This window comes from Protobothrops mucrosquamatus, unplaced genomic scaffold, assembly GCF_001527695.2.
Source record: "Protobothrops mucrosquamatus isolate PMUCROS unplaced genomic scaffold, P.Mucros_1.0 scaffold2708, whole genome shotgun sequence".
NCBI lineage: Eukaryota > Metazoa > Chordata > Lepidosauria > Squamata > Viperidae > Protobothrops > Protobothrops mucrosquamatus.
The window spans coordinates 69,011-76,442 of NW_015388753.1; positions in this window are offsets into that span (position 1 = coordinate 69,011).

Below are 7,432 nucleotides of genomic sequence, written 5' to 3' on the forward strand. Positions count from 1 at the left end.
CACTCAAACGACCCGGTCACTCCTGTTGTGTGAATGCAGCCTCCACCATGCCCTTCTTGGTATTTATTCTTGGGAGGTCCCTCCAAGCGATTCCCCCCATCCACTTCCCGCGGTTTCTGGGGAACCTTTTGGTAGAATCCAGTTTGTAGCTTTTAATGCTGTTTTATTTCTCATTGGCTTTGCGTTCTCCAGAGATATCCTCAGGAATTCCAGGAGGCTAAACTAGAGGTTTTAATGGGGTCTACAGAGGTTGGGGAAGTCCCTCTCTCTTTGCAGGATAATAACTTTTTCACACTACTGTAATCTGGTTGTCAACTCTGCTAACATCGGATGTTTTTCCTTTGACAACAGATGGGGATGAACTATTTTATTTTTATGTTTTACTCTTAGAGTTAGAGTTAGATGATGCTGGGGGGAAGAATGTGCAGGAGAGTTTAGCTAGACATAATAATACTGGACCTTGTGTGTGAACCAAAGTTATTGAAATAAGAGATGATAAGAATTGGCGGGCTGGAGAACAGGAGGGAAAGCCTGCATTTCAAACTAATTGGAGAATGTGATTTATGACTGTTAATTGGAAGAGGGAATTGTGCTTTGATACTATGTGCTCAGGGGAGGAGAATCCCGTTTTTGGCATCAACTGTGTTAGTGCCGATGCTATGCTTTCCAAATAAAGATTATTTAAGGTAAACATTGCCTCGAAGTTCTTTGAAGAGTTTCATCTGTTGGAACCATGACACTAGTCTGGTCCTTTCCCTTTCCCACTTTCACTCTTCAGAGGCTTCCCTTCATCCCTTCCTACCACCCCTCTACCTAAACTCTCCTTCCACAACACTGTGTGGAATCATCCCTGGGAAAAGTAGCTCCTTCACCAGGACTGCAGAAGAAGCGACATTCCGAGAATCTCCTTGCCTTCTTCTCCTCGCTCCCTGCAGTGAAAGGGTCTCAACGATTCAGCTGGGGCATTGGCGTTTTCTTCTTCCGGGGAAGAGATTCTCTGGGACAGGGGCCTCCAAACACGGCAACTTTTAAGAGTTGTGGACTTCCAATTCCTAGAATTCCATGCTGGCTGAGGAATTCTGGGAGTTGAAGTCCATAAGTCTTAAAGTTGCCAAGTTTGGAGAGCCCTGCCCCAGGACGCCCAAGAAGCTGCTCGGTGCAGGACTGTCCTGGAGTTTTGCCACCGTCTTCAGGTGTCTCTCTGCCTCCTCCCCCAATCTCTGTGCTTGGAGGTTGAAAGAGCCCTAAGGAATGTAAGGAGGAACATTGTTCTGTCTACCATGTAGCAGGAAGAATAAAATCTAGAATTCCTTCTTGAACTGATTTACTTTCCCAGGAATGAGCGAGAATGGATGGGTGGGGGCATCCTTATGTCTTTTGTACACTGTGTGGGATCACTGTATTTTTCCCGCAACTTACACATCGACACAATTTTGCACCTGTTGGTGCTGCCCTGACCTCAGAGCCTGAAACCACCCAGAGAGGCCTCTGAAGAACAACGGATGGAGAGACAGCCCAGGTGTTCATCTCCAGAGCTTCTGAGAACAGCTGCGTTTAACAACTTCATGGAAGTTGGCCACAGTGGGAGGGGGCACCAAATGGGGAAGGAATTAGGGGACCCTGAAGGGTCCGGTGGGGAAACCTCTGGACTATTTTGGCCCAGGCTCTTTGTAAGAGATCAACAGGCTGAGCTGGAGGGTGGGGTTAAACAAGTCATCAGTTTGTCCCAAAGGGGCTGTTCACAAGGACCTTCTTTGTGTTTTTTTCCTTGAAAATGTTTTACTTCTCAACCAAGAAGCTTCTTCAGTTCTTGGATGAGAAGTGCAACATTGTCAATGAAAAAAAAAAAACCCAAGAAAGTTCTGTTGCCTTTTGAACAGACCCTTTGGGACAACTGGGGCCTGAACGATTGAGAATCTCCATAGATACGTGTCATCTGTTTGAAATCCAGCTACACCCCCCCCAGTGGATTCCATTGCCCCTTATCAAGCGCCAATTTAGTTTGAGCTGTTAGTAGACCAGATACTAGCATATAGGTTGTTGTTCTTGTTAGTTGTGAAGTCCTGTCTGACCCATCGCGACCCAATGGACAACGTTCCTCCAGGCCTTCCTGTCCTCTGCCATCTTCTGGAGTCCATTTGAGTTCACACCTACTGCTTCGGTGACTCCATCCAGCCACCTCATTCTCTGTCATCCCCTTCCTCTATTGCCCTCAATCTTTCCTAGCATCAGGCTCTTCTCCAGGGAGTCCTTCCTTCTCATTAGGTGGCCAAAGTACTTAAGTTTGAACTTCAGGATCTGGCCTTCTAAAGAGCAGTCAGGGTTGATCTCGTCTAGGACTGACCGGTTTGATCGCCTTGCAGTCCAGGGGACTAGCAGGAGTCTTCTCCAGCACCAGAGTTCGAAGGCCTCAATTCTTTGGCGCTCAGCCTTTCTTATGGTCCAACTTTCACAGCCATACATTGCAACTGGGAAAACCATGGCCTTGACTATATGTACTTTTGTTGGCAGGGTGATGTCTCCGCTTTTTAGTATGCTGTCTAGATTTGCCATAGCCTTCCTCCCCAGGAGCAAGCGTCTTTTAATTTCTTGGCTGCAGTCCCCATCTGTGGTGATCTTGGAGCCCAGGAAGATAAAATCTTTCACTACCTCCATTTCTTCCCCATCTACTTGCCAGGAATTGAGAGGGACGGATGCCATGATCTTGGTTTTCTTAATGTTGAGTTTCATTTTGCACTCTCCTTCTTCACCTGCATCAAGAGGCTCTTTAGTTCCTCTTCACTTTCTGCCATTAGAGTGGTATCATCTGCATATCTTAGGTTGTTAATATTTCTCCTGGCATGTAATAAACTTTTCTTACATTGAACTCAACTCTTCTTCCTGGTTACTTGTGCCTGACACTCCTCCAGGAAAGCCTATGGAGGTTCTCAGTCATCCAGATCACAGTTGTCCCAAAGATGCTTTTTCAGGAGGCAACTGGACTTTGTTTTTCTTTGAAGATGTTTCACTTCTCATCCAAGAAGCTTCTCGGTGAAGGGGAACTGCAAACCTTTCTCCTCTCTGCTTCCTCCTTCACACCTGTCTGGGCTGCAGTGGGAGAGAGAGAGAGCCAAGGAGAGGGGAGAAGGCCCTCATCCTCCATACAAAGGTGTGTGTGTGTGTGTGTGTGTGTCCTCTTCCTCCATTTTCTTCCTTTGCAGCACAAAGCATCCCATGGAATGGGGGTGGGGGCAGAGTACTCCCAAAGCCACCGTATCCACACTGCACAGGCAAGACGTAAAGCCCAAAGAAGGAAGACTCCAGATGGGACAAGGCGGTGATTCGCCAGATCCTTTCTCCGTGGGGTGCTGGGCTGCTCTTCCTGCATTTTCTCTCATTGAGGCTGTCTGGAAAGCTATTCCTCACCCTTCAAATCCTGTCCAGGACGGCTATTCCAAGCAGCGAGAAAGTGAAAAAAATAAAGGAATAAATCGTGACACCCTCTGCTTACCTCCAGAGGGCGCCACAGTCTGCTTTCCTTGGAAGCAGCTGCCCACAAAAGGCCTCCTCTCTGAAAGTGCTCACCCTCCAAGGACTTTCACTCCCCACCCACCCACCCTTTCTCCTGCTCTCCCCCTGAATCTCTGGGGAGCTCTTGGAGAGGGGAGGAGACGGTCATACTGTATTCTGGGGCAAGCCGTTTCTTCCCGGGGAGTGGGAAGAAACTACAAGGCTAGCCTCTATTGTAGACTGGACAGCCATTTGTCTGAAATGGTATAGGGTTTCCTGCCTGAGCAGGGGGTTGGACTAGATGACCTCCAAGATCCCTTCCAACTTATCATCATCATCATCATCATCATCATCATCAATCATCATCATCATCATCATCATCATCATCATCATCATCATCATCATCATCATTATTATTATTATTATTATTATTATTATTATTATTATTATTATTATTTTCTTAGATAGGAAATATGCTTCTTTTCCAGTCTTTTAACAGATAGATAACTCAGAAGAACACACAAATAATTGCTTTATTCTGGGAATCCTAGGCAAACTTACAGTTTGTGATAGGTGCTTCCAGGAATATGATGTTGGCAATCTGGTTGTTCCACAGGTAAATTGATATTAGATTTTCCTGGTTCTCCCAAGCGTCACATGGTGGGGTGAACGGGAAGTCTACAGCCTTGTGGCTGCTTGCGGTGCTCCAAGAACAAAGACTGCCCTCAGGCTAATGTCCAGGGATGCCTTTGAAGCTCCGCCCCCTGACCCTAATCCCTCCCCTTGACCTGTTGCATAGGAGTTCATAGACTTATACAAGATACATAGAGAAATACAAGAGAAATGGATCTATGATCCAGAACAATTATTATTATTATTATTATTCAGCAGGGGCGGGTCAGCCTCACTTATCTCTCCCGGAGAGAAATCGGTCAATCAGAATAGAGTTGGAAGGGATCTTGGAGGTCTTCTAGTCCAACCCCCAGCTCCAGCAGGAGAGCCTATACCAGGGGTAGGCAACCTTGGCTCTTTTATGAGTCGTGGACTTCAACTCCCAGAATTCCTGTCCTGCCGTCTGGCGCTTTGGAAAATAGGTTGACCCCCTAATAATAATAATAATAATAATAATAATAATAATAATAATAATAATAATAATAATAATAATAATAATAATAATAATAATAATAATAATAAATTGGAAGGGACCTTGGAGGTCATCTAGTCCAACCCCCTGCTCAGGCAGGAAACCTTACACCATTTCGGACAAATGGCTGTCCAGTCTCTTCTTAAAAACTCCCAGTGTTGGAGCAGTCACAGCTTCTTCTTTGGGGCAGCCCCTCAAATAGTGGAACATGGCTATCGTGCCCCCCCATGCCCCCCCCCGCAGTCCTACTTTTAAAGCATGAAGGAGAGTTTTCCTCCCTTACCGGTTTAGAGGAGGCCGCGGCGAGGCTCGGGCGCTCGGACGGAGGCTGTTGCCCCAGAACGGGGTGGGGCGTGAAGAGCGGAGTGTGTGTGTGTGCGTGTGGAGGGGGGGGAACTAAAGGGCGGCAACGAGGCCAACACTCCAGGGCTCCCGGTCCTCCTTCTGTGACGTTGGCCTCGGAGCGTCCCCAGCGCGGTCTAGAAGGGAAGCAGCGGTCGAGGGGGGCGGCGGAGAAAGCGAGGCAGGAGCCCGGCGACAGCGAGTGAGAGTGGCCGGCCAGGAATCAGAATAGAGCTGGAAGGGACCTTGGAGGTCGTCTAGTCCAGCCCCCCCCTCCCTCCCTGCTCAAGCAGGAGATCCTTGATCAAGCAGGAGTCCGGCTCCCTCTTGAACCTCCAGCCATTGGAGGGAGGGACGCGCTCCGGATCCCTTCGCTTTCCCGCCCTTTCTTCGATCCTTCCTCCGATTATTATAAATGCAGGAATAATTCTTCATTCGCCCAACGGAGCTGAAAACTGGAGCAAAGAAAGAGCGCGATTCCCCCCCCCCTCTTTACTCCCTCCCAAGGAAAGAGGCTGCGGGGGTGCCAGGAGCCTTTTCTCCTCCTCCTCGGAGGAAGAGGACAGAGGGGGGGGAGCTGTCCTTGGCGGACTTGGGCGATCCTCTCAATCGCTGGGTGCGCCCTGGGGGCTCCGGTTGCAGGCGCCAAGGCCTCCCTGTTCGGAGGGGGGTGCCGTTGCACCCGGGACCCCTCCCCTGTCCCTGGGGGGGGGGACGCTGGTGGCTTTCGTGCTGGGGGGGATGGCTTTTGCGGTGAGTTTCTGGGAGCGAGGAAGCAAAGGAGGAGGGGGGGAAGGCCTGTCCTGGGTTGGGTCTTTCTCCCCTTTTCTCCCTTCGTCCCAAGCGATTTTCCTTCCCTCGCATTTCGCCCAGCCTGGATTTTTAAACCTCTGTGTTGGATTTGTAATCGATTTGCATTTCTGTTAATAAGGAAACAGGAAATAGGCTGAAAGTGAAAAGAGGCGGCAGAGTTCACACGTGTCGCGCTCCTCCTCCCCCCTCCTCCCCTTCCTCTCTCTCCTCCTCCTCCCCCTCTTCCTCCTCTTCCTCTTCCTCCTCTCCCTCCTCTCACCTTCCTCCTCCTCCTCTTCTTCTTCCTCCTCCTCTTCCCCTCCTCGTCCTCTGCTTCCTCCTCCTCTTCCTTTTCCTCCCCCCCTCCTCCCCTCCTCCTCCTCCTCTTCCTCCTCTCCTCCTCCCTTCCTCTTCCTCCTCCTCCCCTCCTCTTCCTCCTGTTCCTCTTCTTCCTCTCCCACTTCCTCCTCCTCCCCTCCTCCTCCTCTTCTTCCTCTCTTCCTCTCCCTCCTCCTCCCCCCTCCCTCTTCCTCCTTCCCTCCTCCTCCTCCTCCTGCTCCTCCTCCTCCTCCCCCTCTTTGTTTTGCAAGGCTCCCTCCCTGCCATTGATCTCCACCCTGAAACTTCAGGCAACTTCCCCACCCTGAATGGGGAGGCTGAGAGGTCTCCAACACGCTTGTTAACCTCCTTACAAACTGGGTCCCATTGATTCTCCCTGCTGTCAGCTAGAAGGGTCATGATCAGGGCCAGACCCAGAAAAAGTCAGCTGGGAACTCCCAGGGTCCAGAGGCAGCTGTGCCAACAACCTAAGGAGATGTAGGCCTGCCCAGCTGTTTCCCAGGTCACCCAAGGGCCGCGGGGGGGGGGGATTCTTCCTCCTATTTAAATGAAGGAATCACCCCAAGCAGAGTTGAAAGAGGGTGGTGGCCCACATTGGGGGAGGGGGAGGAGCTGGCATAGGACAATAAGACGTCAGAGGGGATGGGGCTGCAGTGGAGACCCCCCTATTTCTGACATTCTCCCTCCTCCTTCTCCAGGCTCTCCCTCTCCCTCCCTGTGCTACTTCTACCTGCATCTGCCAGAGCCCACCCAAGAACTGTCCCAGTCCTTCATTAGGGGCTACCTGGATGACCAGCCCATCACTCATTATGACAGCCTCACCAGGAAGATGGAGCCTCTGGTGACCTGGATGGAGGAGGTGGAGAAGGAGAGCTTTCTGGCCACTGAGTGGGTCTTCAGGGCTTACCTGGGGAAGTTGTCAAAACTCAGCCACCAGACTAGAGGTGAGCGGATGTTTTAGTGAATTTAGAACATCAGCTGAGTTGGAAGAGATCAAGAAGGTCTTCTAGTCTTCTCCTGCTCTACTGTAGTGGCCAAAATTGTGGAAAAATTTTATTTATTTATTTATTTATTTATTTATTTATTTATTTTATTTATTGAATTTATATCCCGCCCTTCTCCTTGCAGACTCAGGGCGGCTGACAATCGATTAAAAATACACCAATAACAATTACAAAATTAAAATTAGTTAAGAGGAAATATTTAAATGTTGTCTAATTAAAATATGATTAAAACCCCTCTAAAAATTGCCCTAGGCCAGTCCCGCTTGTTGGAATAGCCATGTCTTAAGGGCGCGGCAGAAGGAAGGGAGATCAGGGATCACCC